Source organism: Camponotus vicinus, unplaced genomic scaffold (genome assembly GCF_025532165.1).
Source record: "Camponotus vicinus isolate PSW18456_S1 unplaced genomic scaffold, iyCamVici1.0 SCAF_10, whole genome shotgun sequence".
Taxonomy (NCBI): Eukaryota; Metazoa; Arthropoda; class Insecta; order Hymenoptera; family Formicidae; genus Camponotus; species Camponotus vicinus.
The window spans coordinates 1,354,160-1,381,877 of NW_028141946.1; the positions used below are offsets into that span (position 1 = coordinate 1,354,160).

General features: G+C 37.2%; 2 protein-coding genes and 1 long non-coding RNA gene across 3 annotated transcripts in view; 2 read left to right on the forward strand and 1 right to left on the reverse strand.

Moving 5' to 3' along the window:
• The window catches only part of Ubx (ultrabithorax), a 179,055-nt gene that overhangs the window by 115,915 nt on the left and 35,422 nt on the right, over nucleotides 1-27,718 (forward strand). Inside the window, exon 7 of the mRNA XM_083079439.1 lies at nucleotides 181-223. The gene's annotated coding sequence lies outside the window, so the exon portion shown is untranslated. The remainder of the gene's footprint in view (nucleotides 1-180; nucleotides 224-27,718) is intronic.
• On the reverse strand, nucleotides 14,164-16,251 carry LOC145960193 (uncharacterized). The gene is made up of 3 exons (XR_014435294.1): nucleotides 15,953-16,251; nucleotides 15,037-15,728; nucleotides 14,164-14,687 (listed from the first exon to the last, which is right to left on the reverse strand). It is a non-coding gene; the product is annotated as an uncharacterized LOC145960193 (long non-coding RNA).
• Nucleotides 17,142-27,718, forward strand: part of Antp (homeotic protein antennapedia) — a 185,369-nt gene continuing 174,792 nt past the window's right edge. Inside the window, exon 1 of the mRNA XM_083079443.1 lies at nucleotides 17,142-17,679. The gene's annotated coding sequence lies outside the window, so the exon portion shown is untranslated. The remainder of the gene's footprint in view (nucleotides 17,680-27,718) is intronic.

Sequence of the window (27,718 nt, forward strand, 5' to 3'; positions counted from 1 at the left end):
TTTTATTTTTAAATATTTATATAAAAATATAAACAAAAATTTATATTTAAAAAATATCTTTATAAATTACGTAACTTTTTTTAAATATCCGTTTAAAAATTGAATGTAAAAATTGAGTTATATAATAATTATTATTTCTTGAATACTGCTTTATAATCGACATATATTTGTATTTTACAGAAAAACGTATATAACTACAACTCCATTGTTGCGCATCGTATTGGTGAGTGTTAAACTATTTTTTATCTTAATTTCGACGAGCATCGAAACAAAACTAAAATATTAAGATTTTTTTCCGATGGTTGTCGGAATGTGTACATGGGAGAATATAAATTATTTTTATGGTTTATATATGTAATAATAGTTTTGTATTATATATCACACACATGTTCTCGATGCTCTGCCCAATTTTATTGATACTATACGTTTATAGTTATTCAACGACATACATACGTATACATATATTATAAAAAAATATAATAGCGTTAAACTGGAAAATTGGTAAAGGAGGTTCGCATTACATTCCAACGGTTTAACAAAAAATTAAATTTTAAAACACAGTTGTGTATACAGTTCTTCTATAGAGAAGCCTGTTGACATTATGTTGCCGTGAATTATTAATCAATAAAAATCGAAATTATTCCGTGTAATCATAAAATGCTTGCGATAAAAATTTAGAAATAATCGTTAGCTCTATTCGAGATTTTCAAGTATAAGATCCATTAGGATACACTCTCTCTGCAGCAAGTTCACCTGGAGGTTACAGGCGGCTAGTACCTATAGCGGCAACTTCTGGGCCTCTAAATCAGCCTCCGTGTCGTGATTCATGGAGGGCAACCTCTTGCCCCTTTCTCCGCTTACTCCTCTTGGGCACCCCTGCCCCTCTACCCCTTCTGTGTTTCCTCCTTACTCTCCACCCGCTTTCCTCGCCCTCTTACGACTCCTTCGACAGTGACCTCTTGGACGACCCTTTTACCACCGTTGCTTCTACCTCCCACAGCTTCCACGATCTTCAACTTACGCGGTCGTACAGTCTTTTACCTGTGCGTTTCTTATTTCTTTTTTTACATGCATTTTTTTGTGCATTAGTCTAAATCGAGAAAAAATTTTTAGTCATACTGGTATCTAAATTAATTTGATCATCGACAAAAATTTTGGAAAGCAAAATGTCAGAGAGTGATATTAATTATTAGTATATAAATATGAATGCTTTAACGAATTAATCTGCAACATGTTTATTTTGTTTTTATAGATTTACATTTAAAAGTTAAAAGATGAAAATTATACTCGCTATATACATTATTAATAATGATCTGCGATATATTAAAGGACATGTCTCTCTTTCCTTCTCTTTATACTATTATAGAATTAGCGCTTGACAATGCAGATACGAGATATTAGAAGTACAGCAGGTCGTGCACTTCCATAAAATATGCCATTTCGTGAAATCCCACGAGATATCTGTAGAAGAAGGCTATTTTCGAGCTCATTGAATAGACAGCCATGATTCTATGACCATAGAGCGTGCCAACTCTATTGTAGCGCTCTTCACCATTTTAGTCCCTTATTCTCTTTTCTACTGAACGTAGTCATATATTTTAACACGGTGGTTTGGCCTCAAGATCTGTACAATCTAATGACAATGACGTTCGTTGCACCTCTCTCGCATTGTGATCGAAAATTAACTTGGATTTCTATTATATAACATTTTTTTTTATTTTTTAAATAGTATTTTATATTAGTAGATATATTTAGTTTAAAAATATCCTATATAGTTTCCTTAATATTTGTTTTACTCTTGCCCGAAAAAACATGCGAGAGAGATGCAACTGAATTTCTCGATTGTTTCAAAGCAAACATAATTCATCCTCACACCGACTTAAAAAAAAATATTAAAAATATTTTTGTGTGATTGTGGCATCAACTATATTACTTTCTTTTCATAGTTGTATATATTTGTCACGACACGTGTAAGCAAGAAGATCTTACCGATGCCTCGCTTAATTTATCGCATAAGATAAGAATTTCTCTTTATCCGGAATTATATCGTTGCGAGTATATCTTAGCATGTGAGGATGCGTGATGGATGTGACGGAAACACGAGAATGTAGTTTCTAATTAACGGGCCTACTTCGCTCTTAGAAGGCAGACTCAATTATTGTCGATATTGTAGAGGTGTAGAACGAATTCAGACCCGAGCGTTCGCGCTTGTATCGCGAATTGTGTATGCATAAGTGAATATGTACGCGAATATATATACAATATATACATACGTGTATACGTCGCTAAATGTGCGCGTTCGCGTACCCTTGTATATGTATATGGCTGGAAATACGTAAGGAAGCAAGGCATGAGCAATGGCTGGCAGCGTTCCGTAATAATGTTGTCTTCGTCGGCTCGTTTTATTTGCTCGTGGCACAAGAATGTAGCCTACAGTCCGCCTCAAAATTCATACCGACGTTGCGCAACGCGATTGGCCCGTCGAAAATATTTCGTAATGGCACGATTTCTTCGCGAGATACGATGGAATTTAAGAACGACATTCGAAATTCACGTTTCGTCATATGAAAACGCAAGATGCGCGTTGAAGATGTATTGCGAAATTTATAAAAAAATATATGAAGCATCATTGAATCAACAGCGAGTAGATATAAAATTGAAAAGGAATTTAAGTGAAAATATTTAGCGAATATTTCAGTGTTTTTCTCAAAATTAATATCTACGTGCAATCATTGCGAATTATCGCTATACGATAGTATAGATTTGCTATTTTGAGTACAATTTTTCAATATAAAAATGGATATGTATATCTGATAATTAAAATATTATTGCTTATAACAGCGGAGGATAAGAATGGGAATTGGTTCTTGCAAAAACATTAGGCAATGTATCAGACAGGTAGGGATGGTAGGCAGGAGAAAAACGAAAAATAGGGACGCGGCAAAAATGGGATGGGCGAGCTGATATCGTTGCAGTATTCCAGTACGGGCAAGAAGGCAAGGAAACGAGCATCGGTAGGCAGATAAAGTCAGGAAAAATCGTCACCATTCCTTTCGTCTCCTTTGGAGTCCCTCGGCTAGATATAGGTGGCCGAGTGGAGTGGCACCGAAAAAGTATAAATTTCTTTAATGGCGCTAATAATTTCATATCGCATAATTTACTTACTGCGAAACGTAACGCCAGTAGCTACCAGAGGCATTAACGAGGAGCCTAATATTTATGTTGGTACTTGGTCCTCTCCGCCACCCAGATAACACCCTTGCTTTCAACCCCCCTAGCCTCTCCTCCCCACCCAATCCCGCGCCATCCCCCTCGGGCAACCTCTACCTCCTTGTACCACCGGCAGAAAGTCTCCCTCGGTCGGTTTGCGACGCGCCTTCGCATCTTCGTAACTAGATAAAAAAAAGGATAGCTCCCTTTTCCTCTTCTCGAGATAAGTAGAACCTGCCACGGCTTGCTGGTTCTAAGATCGACTGAGGACAAAGGAGGAGGGCAACGGACGAAGTACCGGTGATTTAATGCACATTTCTTTTAGGGGAAAGGCTCGACCCCCGTCTCTTGATATCAGGAACGACGTTATGTAAAACTAACTCCGCGTTAATTTGATCGGGGTTGGCAATTTGTGGAAAACGTGGGATGTGAAGATATTAATAATCTTCAACGGATCTAAAAAAGATCAACAGAGTATAGTGCATATATAAAATAATAATTATTTACTCAAACGCGCACCCTTGTTGATTATTTAATTATAATTAACGTTATGGATTTCTTCCATTACTCGGTTCATTACTGATGAGAAAGTGCTACGTGAGACTATCGCTTTCAGTAAACCTATACATTACCTGCGGTAATAATAATTTTCTCGCTAAATTTTGATTCTTTTGCAACTTCTGTTGATTTTTTAGATCCGGTAATGTCCTTGGATAAGTGGGAAACTCTTATCTCCCTAAGTGCATTACCAGCACCGCATACATTACTCCTTTACACACTTTCACAGGTATTAAGTACATACAGCCATGAGGAAGTTTATGAGAGGAGGTTCTCAACTAGAATATTTTAAATGTATGCAAGAACACGTTCCGCCCTTCTCCTAAAGCAACCATTGCGAAGTAATCTCCCTTTCATCATTATGAAGAATTGACTCGCGTCATTGAGTTCTATACAAGAGAGCGTACCGTATATAATGTTTTTTTCATTCCTACAAATATTTTACTGCGAGGCAACCGCGGCAACCGGTTCGTAAAAAATAATCATAAAGACAATTTTTTAAATATTAAAATAACTAAGAAAGAAAAGAATTAATAAATATAGAATACGAAACTTTCTGCGCGGATACAGTCGCCAGCATGGCGATGACGATGTCTCGCGGTTATCAGAAGCGTCCGGTATGATATCCTTTTCTGAACCGCTAATGTGACAGGCAGCGTATTTCGCGACCATCCACAGGACCACAATAATAATAACTTTGTGCAGAATTGTGGAAACGGCGAATGTAGGCAACGGCGTGGCGGAAGGCAACGGAGAGGCAGTGATGAGGATTCGGAAGAATTGTGGAAAGACCTCGTTCAAACCCCTTCGAATGCTTTCTCTTTTCTCCTTGTCTTATTTCCTTCCATTTCTCGATTCTCTGTTGCCTTCGAGAGAAACCGACCGGGTGAAGAATAAGACACCAGACACATATTTTACGCCGGAGCTCTTCACGGATAGGGCAAAGCGTACGCGGCGAACGACGACGTCGCGTTTCTGAGTTATCGTTATATGAAGTAGTACTCTAAAATGTGTATGCATCCGCCTTCGGTATTTCTTTGTCGGATATATCATGCTGTTCATTTTACGGCGAATAAAAAAGATATCGATACAAGGGAAAGGATGTAATAATCCAATTTAATTTTAATAAGCGAAAGAGAAACATTGGTTTCATTTAAGCATTTTACATTTATCGGAGTTTTAGTTGTATTACTGACTAAAATTATCCTCTCATAAACTTTATATTACAACTATATATTAATATATATATATATATATATATATATATTTATTTATTTATTTATTTTTATATATTTATGTTATATATTATGTAGTAAATATATCAGAATATATTGCGGTTATGATTGCACTTTTAAAAGCGGTGAACAAATTCTAATAATGCTTCGCGTTCATAAATTCACGTGCATACAAGCGTGAATTTCGTTCCTCATCGCATCTCCACGCCCCACTGTCGGTACTTGATATACGATATCATTGTCATTCATTTCTCTTCCGTTTCACGCAGACAGTACATTGATCGTAGCGAAAGCTGAATTACACGGTGTGAATTCTAACGTATCATAGCAAACATCTTTTGAGTTTTTGAAAAGATGCAGTTTGCGAAAGACTTGTCTCATCGTTAATCGTTTATAAAAATTCAAGTTTTTCGTTAGGAAAATTTTTTGCAAACATTTTTAACTTTCTGCCTCTCTTTCCTACGCACACACATGCACACGTATATTTTATCCACATTGTAATGTTGAAAATGCAACATATAATTTATTATATTATAATTATTCGAAATAATTATTCTCATCATGTGTACTAGTGCGATATAAATTGTCTCCTTCATTCTATCGGAAAATTTTTTGCTGTTTCAATGCGTCACACAAGTCATCCATTCTGGTGACGGCAAAAGGAAGATGGAGGTGGAACATCGTAGCACGAAAGAAGTGCGAAGAATGTTAATACGAATATTATGATTTATTGATGGAACATTGGTCGGTAAGGCTCCAGGGGTTGTTCGGCGTGCCTGCCAGTGTCCGTAAGGGTGGCAAAATGAAGAAAAAGAAGAATAAGAAGGTGGAAACCCTGAGGGTACCGTTGCACACGTATACACATACATGAACGCGCGCGCGCTTGTACATACATATACGTATATGTACATATGTGTAGGTGTGTATATATATATATATATATATATATATATATATATTTACTAGCTCACGTGAGTAACGTAGGGCAAGGCGTTTTTCTCAGCCCGCCTGAGCCGCCAAAGATTTATTCTCAGGTCCCACAAGACAAATGGTAAGATTGTGTCCAAAATTTTAACAGCGCATTTGGGTGAACACGTCCCTGCAGCGCGAAGATACTCTACGAGTGCACAACTGTTACAAAGGATAAAAAAGAAGGAGCAGGGTATAAAGAAGGCAGGGGCGCGCGGGTGCGCAGGGCGTGGGTGTTGTTAAGAAGGTGGTAGCACTGAGTTTGGAATGTGTATGTGTGTATATATATGTGTCGGATGAGGGAGGCAGTTGGGCGGAAAAGAAGTTTTCTAGTTATCCCTTCGGCGAGAATGCGGTACCGAAACTCCTTGCCCGCTTCGTGACAGAATCGAGGCGTGAAACGAGATCCGCTTGAAAACGCCGGTTGGCGCAGCTTTACTCCAATCATTGGTCTTCTATTGGTTTATCCCACCGCTTTACGTGCCCAAATATACACGACGTTATTATCTGTTAAGTCTAAGTTTCCGCGAATTCTTATCGAGAAGACTGTTCAACGTATTTTTATTTTTATCACAATATATTAATAAAATATTAATTGATTAATTTAATTTATATACAATCAGATATGTCATTTTAGAAAATGCTTTCTTTATAAATAACGTTTAATGATAGAATGCCTTCTTACCAATTACTTTAAGAAAGATTATCATATACATATCTCTTACGCATTTTATGCGCACTAATATTTTGATGTTGTCTGCCCGTCGACACGTTTCGCATATGAAAATTTCCTCGCATTTAGAAAGAAAGGAAATAATAAGCAAAGCTCGCGAAATATACGTATACGGCTTGAAAGTGCGTGCCTAACATGCTCGGAGGAGGAAAAGACATCAATTTCATCCGCGTATATATTATAAGTAATACGCTAGAGAATGTGCGTGTGTCCCTTTAGATCTGAATGCTACCCCTTGGTATTTGAAAATTAGATTCCCTATCTGTCTGATGGCATCCTGAGAACTCGGCTTCTTACGCCCATGACGAATCTTATCGTGCTATCGATTTTGGCATCTCTTTTCTTCGCAATACTTTTCTCAAGAGAGCTCGACAGATAAATATAAATTGTCTACATATATATATGTAGACAAATGCATGTGTTACTAGTTAAAAATATATAGATAAATAAATGTAGAGCGCATAAATAAGATCGCCGAGTCTCAAGTAAAAATTCTCGACAACGGTACGAGCGAAAACAATGAGAGTCAACGTTGAACATTGGTAAATGAAGACAAAGTATTTAGGTTTACAGTTCCTCCCTATTGAACCATTGAACGTGTGCGTCGGATCTAGTGGGGAGGGGGGAAGGGGTAAAGAAGGCGAAACCGAAAACAGGGTTGGCACATTGGCGAGCCGAGAGGAGGGGATGATATACACGCTTGGAGATAAACGAGCGCCGCGTTCAATGAAGTCGACTATAAGGGTAGTCCTAGGTTCGGTTCTTGTCACTGGTAGATGGCCGGTGCCAAAGTTACGAGCGTTTGTGTGCGTCAAAGGTAGACAGATTGATAAGTCGATTGCACTGTAGTAAATGAATTTTTAAATTACGCATTGTCCCTTGTATGGATTCGAATATTAAGAAAATATTAAAAACAAAATTAATTCATAAAATAAATTAAATTCTATCACACAATTATAGTAATATATAATATAAAATTAAATAAATTATTGATTATATAAAGTACATTAATATAAATAGATAAAAATAATGAAATTTTAAAAAGGATGATGCTTTTTAATAATCTAAAATATGCCTGATGTATATATTTATTATTAGCTTATCGATTGACTCGATATTAAATCGCAATCTAAATTTCTTTACGCCGAATAAAGTATCAACTGACAGCAAATATCTTTTCATTTATCTTATCTCTTTAAGCCTATATATATTGATCGATTGCTGTTAGATGCGATACCAATCGTAATAGCGGTGCTGTCATCGCGTCCATAAAACGCACCGTCGAGACGGCACAATTTTAAGTTTTACGCCATTTACAAAATGAGTCGCCATTATTTTCGCCGGGTGGATTTATCGCTACATACATTTGGAGCGAGCGACAATCCAATTTATGTGGGAGTCCCGTAATAGTCTGCCACCGCAACGCGAGAAACCTCTTCCCTCCCCGCCGTCCCTCTCTTTCTCACCCCTTCTTGTTCCGCCATCTACTCTGCAGCATCCACCCAACTGACGCTCACCACCCACGGCACTGATTAAATAAAAGAACAAATGGAGGTAACTCCTAATTAGTGCACTAGTTCCTTGCATTCTTGCTAGCCGTACCAACGACCTTCGCCGGATTAATTGCAGTCGTGCGTTTATTGCGAGCACGATGCTTATTCGTGCATGAATTTGTCGTTTTTCCTGGGGGATGCCTTATTGCGCTTGAAGTGAAGAGGAAAGTTTAAACGCGCAACGTGAAGAATGTAACACGGAAATATAATTTTCTTTATAACGGATAAACGGAGTACCATGTTTATGCATTGAAAGCTTATTGATTTCTAATCGTTATAATACGCGCACAATCAAGCTCATCCGTTAAATAAATCAAAGACTGTCGCCTCTTAACGGCATTATTTATCATATCAGATTAGAGCTTAATTGGGAATGATAAATAGAAGGTATGCGCGCGCGCGTTCCAGAATCTACCTGATCTTAATTAAGACCTATTCGATGGGTAGAAACGAGTTTCTTCATACCTGACCGCGAAGGATTATGCTGGGTTTATTTTCCATCTCGGCCATCTTTTCTGTACATAACTTCTCTCTATATAACTTTAAATTTTATCTAACTTTAATTTAATTTTTATCTCTTCTATATAACTTTAATATATTTTGCAATAATATATATCTTAGTAATATTTTGATGTTAATAATAAAATAAATCACTGAAATATGATTTCCAAATATAAGAATTAAATTATATAATTGAAAATATATAGTATAGAGGAAAGATGGTTGATGAAAAATAAACATCATTATTTACATTCAAGAATCGATGATCGTATCGGGATGAACTAGAACGAAAAGCGAAGTGAAAAGTTCGAATACACAAGAGACGGTAGGAGAAATAAACGGTATCGGTAGGGGTTGCTAGGGGGCTGAGAAAGGCGGAGGCGCGGCTGCGTCTGAGTTGCTCGCGATGTATGGGTCTACCACCTCTCGTCCCACCCTTACCTCATCTTTCTGACCTCCCACTCCACCAGCTAGCAGCAATTTTTTGTTCGTGGTCCGCTTGTATCAAATTACGATAAATATTGCGGTGCCGACGTGAACCTCGGTAAGGGGGCGCCTATTCGCAACGCCACGACTTAAACATCACGTAGAAAAAGTGAGAGATAGAAGGAAAGAGAGAGAGGGAGAAGTTTCAAAATTTGCTTTTTAAAAAAGTGCTCCGATATAAAATTAAAAGTTTGCAGTTTGAACAGAAACAAGATTATATTTTTTATATGAATAATTAAAAACAAGGGAAAAATTTATTTCTGTGCATAGAGAAATAAATGTGTTTACCCTTCTGTATAACAGTGACGTGGCCAGATATACACAGGTGGTTTGAAATACTTACACGTCGCTCTCTATCTTTTATACTGTAAGATTTTTTTTGGTGATAATTAAATTACTTAATTTTGTAAGCATTTTCTGCATTACATTATTATTTATGTCGTAAGATATTGTTTTACATAAAAATCAGCTTAGAGAAATGGTACGAAGATAATCGTCGCGTGTCTCGACCGAGAAAAATCGTTTGCGCGAAAAATTCGTGACGATCCTCTCGAAAAAAAAAAAAAAAAAAAAAAACTTATAAATAGGGGTGTGCGTATAAGTGTGGGTGGGACCAAATATTATATATAACTATCTACCCTAGCCAGTTGCGTGCGGAGGATAGAAAACACGCGGACGCGCGGGAAGAGGTATGGCGGGGGCGAATTGAGGGATGGTAGTAGATGAGGTGCAGAGAAGGGTGGACTGGGATGGGAGGAAGCGGAAGAAAGAGCGACAGTGGGAGTGCGGGGGAGAGGGAGAGTGGAAAGAGAGGCGGATGGGAGCGGCGTAGTGGGGGATGACAGAGATGAATTCGTTTCATTTCACGCTGGGAAGCTCTCGCGTTCCCCGCGTCCGATGATTTACTGGGCTACAATGTGGTAACCCATGATTTATCGCCAACACGCTGGCTTGCCACTGCGCTATACCTGATACCATGGTTGCGTATGCGCCGTGCCCAGCGTGTCCAAAGAACGCTTTATACTCTTTCTCTGTCTCTAGCCCATCTTCGCTCCCCTCGTTACTTGGACGTACCTTCGCGGGCACGTCTTCGCGAGTGGGCGGCGAGAGGAGGGAAAGATGAAGACCCTCGCGACCGAAGCCATGGAATATGCTATCTGCCTACGATGTTGGCGGTGGCAGCTCGGAACCGATAATTCCATGCTCCGCCACCATTTATTTATGCGCGAGAAACACTCTCTCGTGCGTTTGATCGCCACCCGCGCACTTTGTCATCCGATGTAGCCTTATTTATTTACAAGTGACATCGTCATCGGCTTCTGAGTTTCTTTTCACATACTGCAAATTTTAACATTATTTACCGGGAAGCGCTTTAAAATTGAAGAATACAGTCGTATCCTCGCAATGACGTGACGTATTATCAAGTTTAACGAAGTAACGCGTATATTTAGCGAAAAGATAAAGAAAGCCGTTGCATTTAAAAAGCTTGTGACTAATTGCGCGGGCAACTGGCAATTACAAAACCAAGTCGATATTAACATAGGTTTGCGGTTGCATTTGCGGTTACATCAAATCGTTCGGTCAACCGTAATGCAACCAACTCGTAACCATCATGGTGAAAATGGACGTGGTCAACAAGTATAACTATAATTGCATTGAATACGGACGATAAACTGTACGCGGAAGCATTGTCAATTAGCATTCTCTCTAAATCGAAATTTATGAATATAATTTTTAATTAAGATTAATCTCGAAGTATATAACCAGATCTAATATGCGTCGTTTCTATCATTTAAAATTTATATAGGAATAATTGTTCAAAGTTAAATATAGAGTTGTACTTGTCGACTAATGATATTTTGTCAACGGTAAGAATAAATATTTAAAAACAGACAAGAGAGAGAGAGAGAGAGAGAACGAGCGATAAAGCATGAGAAGCGTATCGTTTGTATAGTTGGCGAATACGGTAGAGAATTCGCCTCTTCCGTATAGTTGGATACGTGGGTAAATGCGAGCATTTGAAACTTCACAGAACATGGAAGGTATATCCTTGGTTTGCTAGAAACTCGAGACCAAGTCTTGGCTACCGCGAGACCAACATCTGAGCCGAAGTTGCTTGCGCCCTCTCAAAAGTCAAGATCCCGACTCTCGAGGGTCCTTTGCCTAGATTCATTAGGGATCTTGCTGATCCTGACGCCGTTTGGAGACCCCACGGACGCTCTGCTCGAAGATTAATTCCGACCGCGCAAACTTTGTTTCCCATTGTAAACAAGAGACAGTTTCGAGAAACACCCCTTTCTCCCCGTTCGCTTCGAGCCACTTAAAACCTCATTTCTTTCCGCCCTCTATAAAAGTTGCCGCAAAAGAATGCTTAATTTTTCTATAATAACATTGGTTTTTAATAGTCGTTAAGAAAATGATTTATGATTCAAACGACTTCTAATCGAGATTTTACTATCAAAGATATATTAAAATTAGTATAAATTATTCGTTTCTCGTGAGAAAATAGCATGTTGACGATAGCGTACTGATAGATGTTTTTCGCATGTAACAAAATTGTTACAAGGCTGTTACTTTTTAATTTATTTCTGATATTACACACGAGATTACGTGTACAATTATCGTAATTTTACATTTTGTTTGTGGTTGAAAAAATCGAGATACGCGCGAGATATCCAGTTATTCTCAAACAGGATCTTTAAAATGAGGAAGCGTGGTTATTGCATAATTCGACGCATTTCGTCAAATAACGAGCCGTTCGTGTAACTACGCACGAATAAAGACTGCGAGAATCCCATGATTTGTAGTAGGTCGCGAATCTAAGCATCCGTCACATTTAGCGGTCGCGAAGCGAGAGTCGAGTTGTAAAACACGGCGAGACAAATGAGGATATACGTAGCGGAAGAAGTGTCGCTAGGTTATCGTGGTGTGGAGACTCGCGGAGGGTTACTCCATAGAGCGGGGGTGGCGAGCGGGGATGGGTGCGCGCGTGCCGCCAGAATCCAGATTTTATAGCGCCGTTAGGTTAACCCGACGATTTTCAAAACTCGCATGATTGCTCGCGATAAAAATCGCGACATTTAATCGCGCGGAAAGTAAATATGTTTTAGCGGTTTTCGACTGATATCTAACTCCAAGATTGCAACACGAGCATATACGTCGTAATACGTTGTAATGCCATTTTGCAAAATATATCTATGAATTTCCAATAATTGCCATATATCGAGAGATTAATTATTTTTTGTGCACATGTATTATATTACGCAAACTCAAATCAATTTCCGTTATTTTAATTTCATAATTGACTACCCGAAAGGAATGATTGTTGCTTTTTTTTTTACGCATGATAAGGCTTAAAGAAAATGTGCTTAAAGATGTCATCTGTTTCGAGAGTTATCTAAGAATTTACATTCTTGAGGTAATGCATATTATCAATAATATCGAGACAAAAAATTTTTAGGTTCAAGATATTTGTGACGCGATACGTTTGAAAAAAAAAAATAAAATATTTCAATATTTCACCGATAAAGGCACATTTAAACAGAAGCAAAATAATATTTATACGTAGAAGCATCCCGTATACATTTCAGTAAATGTTATCGAAAGATTTTATCATGTTTTTATAATTATACATGAGGAAAGATCCGCGCTTTTATTCGTATCGAGATGAACCCTCTTTACCCCTGCAATTCTATACGTCGGAGGGTCAGAGGTAGTATCATAGAGAAGATTGCACACGACGGCGCTTTTCGTCGTCGTGCCTCACAATCGTAAGTTTGGAATGGTACAGAGAGTGGTGAGATAAAAAGAGAGAGAGAGAGGGGGGGGGGGAAAGGGAGGAAGAAGTTGGGCTCTGAATGACGGAATTCATGCCATGCCCGTGGATTCAGAGACGCGGTGAATGGAGCTGGCGGAAGGGCTTTGGAAATTAAACGTCCTGTGGATGGTCTTTTTTCGTGAGCAGTAATGTACGACTGCTCCTTAGAGGAGTGAACATCCTCCCTCTTCTCGTCAGCGTTCTTTCCCGCTGCCTCTCCTCAACCCTCTTTTTCCTCTCTCCCTCTCTCTCTTTCTCTCGGTTAGGGAGGGTGCCGGGAAACTACCACAGCGGGCAGGACAATTTCCCTCTGATAAGAAAGTAGATCGAGGTGGGAGATATGTTGGAGAAATCTCTCATGCAGTAAATATATATCTTTCATAGTACATACACATATATATGCATTTAGATTTACGATTCCATATGTATTCTTCTATATACGTCAAATATTTTTCACATATATACGAATGTAATGTATAAGAGACCGAGTATTTGTCGGAGTTTCTTTTCATCTAATGGTATAGAAAGAAATAAACAGACCGAAAATTAAAAATAAAAAGTTATATATGTAAATATTTTAATATTAAAGTTGTCAGATTTTGACACGCGTCTATTCGTGAGCAAATATTCGGTAATGTATCTATGAACGCATGCGTAAGATGCAAATATACGTGAGTAGTAACCATAGAGACTAATATGGTATACATAGTGCCATCCTATATATACACATATGTGAATAAATAGATTTGCGTGTGTGCGGACATGTGTGATGAGATGTGTATGCACGTGCCGCAGGAGGGTTACGGCGAGAGCACAGAATATGAAGTGTAAATAAATCAAACATTTTGTAATTTCGTCGCTAATTTCTAGTTGTAACTGCATTTATCTTCAATTAGAAAAAGAAAAATAGACATTTTTCATAACAAACCATTATAAAAAAAAATATGTGCAACGTATTTTTTTAGATGATAGAATTTTAATTTCTTATCACACACATGTAATATAATTCTCTTATATTAATCAAAATTATTCAGATCAAAATTTACTTTCTTATTGTAAAATTAAATTGATTTTTAAATTTTTTTGAGTTATACGTGTCGTCCAAACATGGTTAATGTATATTTAATGGATATATGCTAGCATATCACGTCCTCAAATCTCATGCAAAGCTAAGAATATTAAGAATTGAATCGTAAACAACTGTTCGTAACAGAAGGCAAAAATATGGCATGGAAAGTTAAGCGATCATCCGCGTAGGTAAAGTGTCAAAATATTGACAGTCCTGTAGCCATTAGCATTATGAACGACTCGTACTGGATCAGTGCCGGTTGGCTGGCTGGCTTGCCTGCCTGTTTAGTTATTGTTTCCGCCACAGATTATAGGGATGGGGTCTTTATTGCCCTATGGCGATAATATAGATATACTCACAATCGTAGTACTGCAAGCTCTCACACATACACTCACGTATAGGCTTGTGCCGGGCTCGCACCTGTTGGCGCCTGCGATTATGGCCGCAATAACATTCCGTCAAACGGCGAATGCGTACTCGAATTTCCCAACTCTATTTTAACCCTCGGAACCGCCTCCGACGTGACCATGTGATCCCTGCATTGATTACACTTTACCTGTAACAAGAAAACGCTTATCTTTATCTCACTATATAAAAATCAATTATAAATTGATACTATTAATAAATTAATATAATTAGCATGATGTTTTTTAACAATCTAACAGAAAAGATTTATAAGAATTCTCGACATTATTAATGATCGAATCAACTTTTTAATAATATATTATCTACACATATTATCTACACATATAAAATAGCCGTTGTGTATATAAAGATTGCTTGTTATATAAATATATCCTTCGTACTAGCAAGGCACAGTATAATCTCCAGGATATATCTTGGCTGTCAGATTCTCATGCTTTTTTTTTAACAAATGTACTGTTTTATTTATTTTGTGTATTTACACACGACTCGCGGATTTAATATTGTCCGGCAAAACAAACAGGCGAAGCAAAGGAGTCCGGGGTTCCAATTCATCGATTTTACGTCTCGACATTATTTATTGTTCAATATATCGGACTTGTCGCCCGCGATACCATTCGTTGCGTCATACGCCATAATAACGGTATCTTCTCCAAAACTGTTCATTGCTGTCGCTGTAGGACGAAAAAAGTAGGAGCTTCCACACGCTTTAAATTCTTCAGGAAGAGCGACAAATAAATATCGGATGATGTATGAGCCGGGCGGCCTGGGCGACTGCAGTGCGCGCGCGCGCGCTCGCATGGTTCACCGGGTATACTTCCAGCTCTAAATTCGGTGCCGAGTTTAGGTGGGCTCGATTTAAATTTCGCCAGAAGCGGAATTGGCCGCATGGCGAAACGCAATTTCGCAGCGCGGAGTTTATTCTCGCGCGAATTCAAATTAATGGGACGTCGTGCGAATTGACTTTTCTAAATTATTCAAGCTGCGTCGAATGAGGTTTCAGTAGACATCACGTTTACTGATTCATGGCATTCTTTGGACTCTACATCAGTAGCTTTCTTTTACTATGCAAAATATGGTTCCTGGTGTAGTGTCATCATATACTTTTTTTTTTCCTCTCTCCGTTATACATTATTATTAATCTTTCTGTTATATATCTTTGGGGATATATAATCTGCAAAATATTTTAACAAGAATTAAAAAGAATAATTATAAGCGTAATAAATATATTTATAATAAAAAAAGTAAGGTTAACATATTTTTATAAAGACAAAACATTTCAAGATATATATATATATATATATATATATATATATATATATATATATATATATATGTGTGTGTGTATGTGTGTCGATATTTCGTCTGAAAATTTATAGTAGCAGTCAATGTACGTACCCACAATATATACCATAGTGTGTCTACCACGTGGCCACGGAGAGACTCGAGTATGTATACGTGCGGAGGAGCGGCCACAAATCACCATTACTCGATGTATATCGCGACGCTATATAATTATACCTATAACGCCAAGCACCAGGTAATGGCTCAATCCTGCATGTATGTTCGATGATAACCAGCCCTGAAGGTGAAGCGCTAGGTGGGATCTCTGACGGTGCCCGCCAGATTCGAACTGGCCGTCCGCTATTGGCCAAACGATGGTCACGTGTTACGTTACGTCATCGTGGCCATCCTGAGTACACGGCCTGAAATCAGCGGCGTAGGAGCGAGAAAGAGGAGAAAGAGAGAGAGAGAGGGGGAGAAAGCGCGGGAGAGACGATCGAGAGATGGGAAGGCAAAGAGGGGGAAAAGGCGCGCGCGCGACAGAGACATTGCACTTATCCTTGGAGAGGGTGAACGCGATACCGAAGAGGGATGAAAATACCGTTCGTGAGAAACGAGGACGGCTATATATCGCGAAAGGAAAGCAACATTTAAAGGAGGACGAAGGAGGAGAAAGAACGATTCGCGGAACGCGAGCGAAAGCGAGAGAAGCGAGGCGCCTGACGGAGAGAGAGAGAGGCCGAACGAAGCGGGAAAAGAGGCAGCGAGCGAGAGTCTACACCCTTCTATCCGTACTACTCCCTCCCGCCATTAACAACGCCCTTGCATATAAATCCGCCTCCTATACGTGTATAGTCGATCACCCGCGTGTGCGTGGGATCGTTCATCTCTGTTCATTTCGCGCGTCCCGCGATGTCACCGTCTCCTTCTAGAGAGTCGGCGCTCTCCCTTTCTCTAAATACGCTCTCGCTCGTACGGTCCGAATTCCCCGCCTTTGCGCTGGCCGCAGGATAGCCGTGGAGAGGAGAGTTAGGAGCTCGTGAAACGAAGCAAGACGCAACGACGAGAGTAACGTGCACGCGGAAGGGACGACACGAATACGAGAGAGAGAGAGAGAGAGAGACGGAGAGAGCGAGACGGAACGAGAGATAGCGAGCGAGAGAGAACGAGAGAGCTCTCTAGTCAACGGTAGGACGAAAACACGAGGAGCGAGGCAGAGAGAGAGAGAGAGAGAGAAGGGGAGAGAGAGAGAGAGAGAGAACGGAGGCAGCGCCGCGTGGCGGCACGAGGTGGGGACTATCGGGCCGTAAACCATCCGCGGTGAACATTTAACTCACGTATTGCCATCCAACAAGTTTGCTTTGGCCGGTGAAAGAGCGTCCCCGAGATCTCAGAGTCGGCGTCGACGAGGCGAAACCTCCGCGAGACCTCCGCGCGAGGAAGTGGACGAGGCCTACGCGGCAAATCCCGTGCAAGGACGTCCCCGTCCTTCCGTTCGCCGGAGTTACGATCGGGCAATCTATCGGGCGAAGACTCGGCACCGTAATCAACGACGTGAAGTTGGCCGCGACGTCAGTTTTTGGCGACGATCCGAGGACTCGACTCGACGCGACTCGCCTCCCAAAAACGCACGTTCGCGCGATAAAAAGACGGGGAAGCCAAGCGAGGAAAGGCTGAGATACGGACGAGACGTCCTCGGTAATCGAGGTAAAGCGGATGGAACGACCAATTTGAGAAAGGACGAGCTCGAACAGGCGCTATCATGAGCTGCAAGGAACGTGCGCGGACTAACCTTCCGCAAAGACGTCTTCGCCATCGTTGATCCCGCATCGGCCGCTACGGTAAGTCCATATCTCGTCCAGCTGTGGTTAACACACTGTCACGGCACGTAAAAGCGTCGTTTCCTACACGCAACTCGTTTCATGCACTCGTTTCGTATACTTGGGCGAAAAATTATGTTGGAGGTTAAATCTGTCAAAGCCACGGACTCGGATCGTTCTCCCGCCAAAACGTCAAGCAGCGCACATGCTCCGTCAGTTAGAGCTGCTATAACGAGATCACTTTGTTGATATCTCTGGATTGCTTTGTGTTAATTTTAAATTAGATCGTGTCGCGGTGTACTAAATGAAACCTGTTGTCTATGGATGTGGACGTGTGCCGTTTCATTGATTATTCTATTATGTAAACGGTTTTGCTACATATATGAAACATTTATATGTCATGCATTTTGGCAGACGAATCATCGTGCGAATGTAATAGTTTATACTCACACGTACGAGTATGTTTCGAAATTTCTTTATTTACTAAGAAATGTATTTATTTGTTTTCTCTCTTTCGGGCATATATTTATAGATGTTTCGATATATATGCTGCGATTTGTCCGTCATGTTATTTGAATAGACTTTATCAGATGACTTGAATTAACTTTATCAGATGTATAAATCAACGATCTTTGATAATGCATATGTGATATCATTTGTATATATTAGTGAAAGGTTGTAATAATGTTAATAGCTTTTTATATCGTTTTATAGCGCGGGAAATAAATAAATAAAATAAATAAATAAATGGCGTCATAAACATATAAACTGTAATTAAAAGCGACAATTCGAAAGAATAATGTTTAAAGAAGCATCTATTTACACGCCATAAATTACTAACAATTAGGACGCGTGCCAGATTGTTGATTAAATCAAGTTTACAAGTTTATTCGCTTCCTTTGCCAATATACATTTAAATCATGTCATTTATACAAATATACACATTGTAAAAAATAGAGCACTTGAGAGAATTTCTCTATCTGCTAAAATTATAGTTCAATTTGTAAGAAGAAGAGTTAATAATCACGGGGATTAAAATAACTTTTTGAAAATGGCAATCGTCATTTCCAATAGGTATTTTAATCTTCTCGATATTCTCTCCCTCTCTCTCTTCCTCTCTTTCTTTCTCTCTCTCTAGTACGCTTAGTAGGCGTTTTCGATTTTCCCAGAGGGGGAAAAGAGGTATCTGTCCGAAAATAAAGTGAGTTTAGTATCGTGGAACCTGAGGGTAAAATAGGTACTGTATACCGTAGCGACGCCTCTGACGGAGGCCATAAATAAGGATCCGACGGTCGGCGCGGCTGCAGGCGGTGATAAGCGTTCCTTTGCCCCCCACCAACGCAACCCTTAGACTTTCTCGTGCGTCATCTTCCTCTAGCGAGCGCAACCCCCGAGCCTATCTATGCGCAATATTCCGTTACAGAAAGATATCAAACTGGCGTTCGACTAGGTGTATGTTAAACATTTATGCTCAACAGCGACGTTGAACTTGTGAACGAGATATATGATGGATCTTGTTGTTGATAATAGCGTTAAAAAATATATTTAGCGAATGTCATCTTTCTATTTTGCTGCTCTTCCAAATAAAGTATTTATTTCGTTTTTCTTATCGTTTAAAATTTTCGCAGATAAAATAAAGTTTATATAGGTATTTCTTTTTATAAGATATTTATAAGAAATCTTTGAAATATGTTATGTAGAATTAGCATAAAATTGTAATTTTTTTATACGTGAAATCTTATGAGAAATTTAGTTTTCGTTGTTTTGCAGTAAAAATTTGAGAGAAAAGATTTGAGAGAAACTGAATCTTAATAATTTTTTTCTCTTGTCAACCTCATCTCTTTTTATTAAATTATCGTAAAATTTATATCGTTAGGTAAGGGGGATACTTTTTTAAATATTGCGCAATTTAATTAATTTTCCCAAAACTATGTACATAATAAAAATACATAATCAAGTAATAAGAAAGAAAGGCTAAAAGACCGTGGCACAAGATGTTAGAGTGTAAAAGATAATAAAGACTCTAAGTAAGAGACATAATATATTAATCAGTTAGAAATAAAAATACATACGTACGTTTCGATCTTTTCAAGATCCTTTTCAATGTTCAAGAAGTCATTAGAAAATAAACAAACATTAAAAATTTTAAAATAATAATAACGGAGCGCGATTAAACAAAGACAGGCGCGATAGGACAACAAATAGACATTGTGTATAGTAATAACGGTCGCCAATTTCTAACATCTTGTGCCACGGTCTTTTGGCCTTTCTTTCTTATTACTTGATTTGTTATCATCCGGACCGTATATTGCTTTTATCATTGTATAAAAATACATATTTGTAATATTAATATATGAATAACGCGTAATATATTGAATATTTCCTAATATTCGGTGAAAACATTTGCAATAAGTCAAACATATATTCGGAATTCACTAGACGACGATTCTTCTTGATATCGGCAGAAGTATGTAGAGTCGCGGATCGCTTGTCCTTGTATCGGATGAAGGGGTTTACGAACACTCGAGGCGCTCGAGCGTTTCCCGACCGTATAACGAATAGGTATAGCCGGGTTCCTTCATCCCCTACGGGCAGCACGAAGCGACCATTTCTCATATCAGTTTAGCCGACACTTTCGAGAACTTGCTCAGGGAGCCTCGGGCGTCGCGATGTCATCCGATGCCTCTTGCCCTCTTGCGTTCTTGCCCGCCTCCCGGGTCTTCCATCCCTCTTCCAACTCCGCAACACCTTAGCTACCCTTCCTCCTCGGCCGAAGAAACCCCCTTTTGTCGTGTCTCTACTCGTGGTCCTACGATCGCCCTTTCTCGATTTCGTAACCCCCAAAGTGTCGGCCGAGTGCCCGCGGCCTGAAGATAAGTGTCGCCCGAAACTTAACAAACCTCGGATGATAAAAGAGGCCGCCAGGTCTTGAATCATTCTCGGAAAAAAAAAGAACGGCGCATAGCCGAGTTTCTTATCTGTAATTCGTAGTCGAGAAGAAGTTGCTGTGAATCGACGAGTGTCCCGTTTTTTTTTCTTTTTTTATTAAACTATTTTGTTTTTAGGGATTAATTAATGCGCCGAAATGAATTATATTGTGTGGAAGTTTGAGAGAAAAAATATTCTTATCAAAGAATAAGAATAATATTTTTGAAGTTTCCCAATGATATTATTCATTTCCGCGCTGTAATATTGAGATATTCTTATCATTATTTGATATTATGGAATGTCTAAAGTTATCATATCAGTTAACTTTACGATAGAATTGTAACAAACATATATCGAATACTATTAGTTTGATGCTTCACAAAAAAAATATAAGTTCCTTTATTATATTTTACAAAATTCCGTATTAATTCGCGATTACACAGAGAATATTTTCTTAGCAACTTGAAGAAATTATAATATTTTGAGCGATATTTTTAAATTAAATATCGCGGAAAACACTGATTTCTTTATTTCTTTAATTTTTCATCCAGCTTCTAAACTAAATATTGAATATGTTGTTGCATTGTTTGTACATTATCAACAGATATTTTATATCGGATATATTATTGCAAGTCGCAATATATTTTTTTCATTATTTAATTAACTTTCAAAATACTTGTATCATTCACACGATATTGGAGATTGATAATACAATACATAATAAATTAATAAATTAATAAACAATTTAAGAAGTCTCTTCTTCTTTTGAATATTATACGGCAATAAATTAAGAAAAATATAATTAATATGAATTCTTTGACACTTTGAATTTAGTAGGATAGAAAGTCTCATATAGAATTCCATAAAAGCTACCGACGGATAGCGGCACATGCATGTTGATTCCCTGTGAAAGTTGTGAAATATAGTAAATATATATCTTTTCTATGGCTTTTAAATATATCGGAAAATTTATGTCTGCTTTAATCATGGCATCTATTATCGACTACAAGAAACATGTAAATTTGTACCTTCAGAAAAATATCGTAAAGACAAATATAATGCTCAAATAATTCAGAATAACAAGCCGAGTATTCACCAATAAGTAATGCTTATCTCTCTAAGGCTATAAATTTTCACTACTATTATTTAAAATGGCAGAAAGATTATCACATTATAAAGGATGACCTTAGCAACAATAAAAAAATATTTAAATCTTTGCTTTTCGGAGTATAACGAAATCTTGTCTAATTAAAGAAGCGTGACGGGCGTGTTCAAAGGCATACCATGCAATCTGAGGGTGTAGATATATTTTTGGAGCAAGGTCAAAAGGGCAATTGCGTCACCTGTACGATTTATTTTCTACCTGGTGTGCCGTACAAAAATGACCTTATTCACGAGCGCCCCGTAAATTAGAATAGTAATAAAAAATGTCACGCAAATGAAATGAGTCTAACGGCAATGCTTCGCTCTTTTTGCGAAGGCCGCTGGCCCCAGAACGATGCGAGTTTCTAGCTTCTGCCGGTGTTATTGAAAAATCACAAGAAATATAGTATATTATCCGCAAACTTTTAATTTAATTTGCAACTTGAATTTGGCATCATTTCGCGACTATTGACATTATCTTCTCATCATTCATTTGTCATGAAATGTAAAAAAGATGTGATATCTTTAAGATATAAAAGAATATTATTTAATATTTGCAAAAAATTAATAATTATTAGAGTAAACTTCTCATTTTGAACAATTCACTTTAAAAAAACTTTGGATGTTTCTGTAAATCTTTATTATTGAAGTAAATTAGTATATTAGTTTTGAGAAATATATGAATAATATAAACCATAAGATAAGAGAGAGAAATATATAAATAATATAAACCATGAGATACACCATTAGTTTAAAATAAATAATTATAGTTTCTTATCTCAAATCAAATGCAAATTCCTAAAATAATTATAAATTTAAAATATTTTCTTTTCTTATATTAAAACTTAAAATCCGTGTATTTTTCTTCCTCTCTTTTACATAGTATATTTTTATATGAATTTTTTTTAATTATTAAGTTTTGTGGTTTGCATTTAATAAAAATTTAATTAAAAATAAGTTTTTTATCTTATTAATATGTATATATTTAGATGAACGCGACACACAATGTGTGGATACAGAAAACAAATTCTAAAATGACAATTCGGTTATTTACACTTAGTGTGTATAAATACATCTTGAACGGCAACATAAAGAAATCCTCGGTCGCAGCGCAAAACGATGACCATGTAGAATGATGATTGTGTCATTAGTCGTTGCTGGTGGCCGTTGATTTATAAGTTCAACTTGAGACGGACAATATTTTTGTTTTAATGTTTCTTTTGGCCGAAAGTACGTGCGCGGACTGCCGGATGAGTGCGAGGTGGACATAGGTGGCTGATGATGTCACTCCCTTAGCAGGCAAAAGAGAGGAAAAGAGAGACAGATCCGTATGCCGTACCGGACATCGGTTACACGGTGCCTAGTTTAAGCTGGGTTGTCGCGATGGCACACAGAGATTACGCGATACACGGTGGAATATACTTAAGGTATCGCCAACACAGTTCCTAGATACATCAAGATTGTCGGATCGTTTCTTAACGCACGAATTGCTTCATCGCATTAATCTGATACTGATGTAAACAATCTTGATTCGTTAATCCGAGAAAATAATATGTATGGAGATAACAATACGCACGTAACAATGTATAACAATAATATAAAAATATGAAATGTAAAATATATGTATATAAAATTCGTAGATTTGTTATTACGCGTTGATGGAAGGAGAAATAGAAAGCATTTAAAGTACTTCTGATTAAAAGGAAGGCGCTATCGAGATAAAGTGCGAAACAATTTGTTAGAAATTAATAACGATGCAATACACATCGCATCGCGCTAATATACCCAAGGTACACACTAGCATAATTAAACCTCATTACAACCTTGCACACTTATTCTATTTTAAAAGTCGAATTAAGTAACGCCACGCTGCGCCTAATTATGATTATTTCATCGGAATCCTGCGAGCAGGAATCCGACAACAGGAAAAGAATTGCGCAGCGCGCGTATAAGTTCTAGTACTTCTGATGCGTGAAATACTGCGGGATATATACACGTGTGTGCGCGCGTGGAAACTTATTTTGCATGTTTCTTCTTCTATGTATCGCTATACATACACGTATGCGCGCGCTCGCGCGTGCACGAACGGAGCGTGCAGTGTCTGATTAACATGAGAAGCCTGAAACACCTGTGCCTTGAGCGTCGTATAATTATTCGCTTCTTCGGTTCGCAACGTTTGCAAAATCACTTGATAGATATCCATTCTTTCTCCCTATTAAAAATATAATATTAATAATGATAGCTTTGCAATACAGTTAGCGGATAATATTAATAATGATAGCTGAGCATTATAATTAGCAGATTTTGATTCCACTTATAGAGAATAACATGTAAGCTTCTCATAATTATTGGCAGTTTGTTGGAAAATTATGAGGTTTATTATATAATGCTACTGATAATTTTGTATAATTGATTAGAATATATTTGTTTAATTATTATGCAAAATTATTGATTGCCCTATATTACTAATGCAAATCTACAAAGAGATCAAAATATAATTTCATATATCAATTTATTGCATTTATGTATTTGCAATATCATCTTGTACTGTTAATCATTTAGTGCACATTAATGTTGTATCGTCTCTACAATTGCTTGGAAACAGTCCGCTAATTATTAGATCGCAGTGATATATTACTGCGAGAATCATGAATTATGAATCAAATGCAGTGCATATAAAATCTTGGTAGATATAAGTTTCTAATTAGGATATTAAGATATATGTGTGATAATATGCACATATATAATTTCTAATTTTGAAAAAACTAGCAAAATATATAACATATAATATTATAAATATTCCAATTATTTCAATTTAATATATTCTATAAAGATGTACAATATGATTGCAATCGCGAATATAATTATGACACTTAAATAAGAAAGAAAAAAATATATATGATGCCTTAATTATACATATAAACATGACATGGAAAATATTATATAAGACAATAATTAAACGATTAAAGAATTTTTTATCAAACGAAAATAATTAAACGATTAAATATATAACGATTTAATAAGAAACGATTAAAGAATTTTTTTATATTATTTTTTTAGAATATAATATTTTCTAAATAACAACATATTTTTATCTATAAATTCTGTAATTTGAAATCGATTTTTCCTTAGATGAAAAAATCATCATTTGTCAAGAGTTTTGCCATTTTTTCGTGAAATATCTGTGTAATTAATTTTTAAATTGTAATACATCACAAATATAGCAAAATTGATTTGAAATTAAACGAAAAAATAAGATTTTATTATCTGCTTATAATTTTAATAATTACTTTTCGAAAAGCTTTTCACAACAAATTTTAATTATTTTAAATTAACTTCTATGAATCTGAATATTTTTATTGAAGAATATTTTTATGAAGAAAATCGATTCTAAATTGATGAAAGTATCCGTAGATGAAAGATGAATCGGTAATTTCAAATACTTTACAAATGTTACTTTATTTGTGAAAGTCTATAATTTTAAAAAGTAAGTTCTTATGGCGCATTGAAGAAACGTTTGAGACGTTCTACAAACAAGTACCGCCGGTACAATAATTACTCCGCTACTCGGTTGCGTATTACTCGCGGTGACCATGATAAAAGGAGAAACTGGTTTGAAGACCACGTACGCGATAGAGCCGTTAACGATAAATCGAAATGTACGAATTCAGAGGTAAAAGACACAGTTCGCAGCCTATATATACCTCACATACGCACATGTGCACGCATACGTGTATGTATTAATGTCGTTCTTCTCGCAACAACTATCTTGCTTCGCTCTCGTGTCATTCAGATTTACATATGCCTATTTCGGATCAGCTTAATTAAGCGTTTAAGAAATGAAACTGGTTTCGTTATCTTCGCTTTTTATTTCTCGTTATTTCTTGAAATACATATTGTTATGACGCAACTGTGTTCTTTTAACATTTGAGAAATTTAAAGAAATAAAACGATGCTTTAAATCAAACAACTGTCGTATTCGAAAAAAAATTATTCATCTAAAAAAATTATTCATCTAAAAAATTATTCATTCTTTATCTTTTTAATAAGTTAATAAAATTTGATGTTATAACAATTTCTTTTTTCATTATAGACGAAATAAAATATTAATATTATTACAAAGGAAAAAAAGAAATGATTAAATTTATTTCAGATTTTATTAAGAAATTATTATTAGAATGTGTACATTTTGACAACTCTTATTATTTATATAATCTAATATTAAAATCTGTAATAATGTATAAATTTTATACATGAGCCCACTAATGCCATAATAATGTTAAACTAAAATGATATAGTAACGTAATCTAACTTTGTTTAAATCAAGCATTTCCTATTTCACTTTACGCAGCTCGTTCCTTTACTAATTAGGCATTAATAAATACGTTTAAACACTTGAAGTTTTCTCGATAGTCTTGGACATATAGATTACATCATTTTCTGAATAAAAAAGTATTTTAACGACTAATTAACTAAGTATTCGCAGAGAAATATAGGATAATTGGGAGTGGAGTCGAGAACAATGAATTCAACCGTAATCACAATCGCATTAAAGTACGATGCAACTGATAATTCACGTAAAATCACGCACGAATGCACTGATCAATAATCAAATTAATGTAGTAATAATAATTAAAAGCTATTCTATCTCCTCGCATTTATATATATTCTCTGCGTCTATTGATTTATAAATCTTTTACATGTATGCAATTTTCGATTATTTATGATGCATACTTGTAAATTAAAACATATATTTTATTGTATGTATATTAAACATTTAAACAATCTGAAATTTTAAAACTTGCTATATATATTTTTTTTTTAATTTAAATAGCCAGGGATATTATTTAAAAAATTTTATAAAAAATAAAATTTTGAATTATGAAATATAAAAATAATTAATAAATTCGTAAATCAATATAGATGCATAGAGCAGAAATATACAAGAAGACCAAATAATTTTTAATTATTATTACTATATTAACTTAATCATTAATCGTGGGCGTGTTTAAATGTGCGCGAAGGGGTTTACGAACACACGGCGATAAGTAACCAATACGTCTCCCGTTATCGGCATTAAAAAAAGCACATGCAGGTGAACGAGAGGGATAAGTGGGAGTAAACGAGCCAGCGGTGTAGGTGTAAAGCGAGCGTGATCGTGCGATGGATGAGCAGCGAGAGGTACCAGAAGGGAGTGGTCAGTGTGTTGAAGACTCCAGCTGACCTATTCCTTTCTGTGCCTCCGCAGTGCATTATGGCTGCTCGGCAAGGCTCTTGGCTTTTAGAAATTTCCCCGATCACCGGTGTTTCTCTTGAATGCCGTCCACTTGAGCTGCACGAAATTCCGTGGTGCGAATGAACGGAATTTTGCACGGAAATTTGCGGCTGATCGGCCTAACAGTGGCGTCGACATTAGTGTCTCTTGATGCCGTCGGTGTCAGTGTCGCATGTGTGTATGTGTGAACAGGAGCGTTGTAGACTGCAAAAGGGAAAAGGGAAAGCAGCGGAGAGGGAGGGGACTTGTGTCGTTATGGCACAATGGGACCGCTACTGCAATGCCTGTAAGTACCGCAAGCTTACAGACTGATCTCTTCTTTCTATTTTTCTCTCTCTCTCTCTCTCTTTCATTTCTCCTTCTTCCTCTTTCTCAAATTCGCGTTTTCGTTGCGTTCATATCTCTCGCGCTTTCATTCTTGTGCGAGGTTTTTGTTACGCTCTCAAAGCAAGGAAAGCTCTTGCGAGCGGCTTTACCCGGTCCATGACGATGCGGCGCTTACGGGGTATTTGTGGGATTAAGAATTCGCGCGCAGGACGAGGCAGTGGGCCAAGCGCGATGGCGCGACCAACGCGAAGATTTTGGGAATCTAAAGGGCGCTATATTTGCGGGTATAAACGCGAGTATATTCAGTTTAGTAGACGCAGCACAATTTCGGCATTACATTTCGAGTGATAACGTCGATAAATTTTGGAGCACCGGTTTACAGCTGTG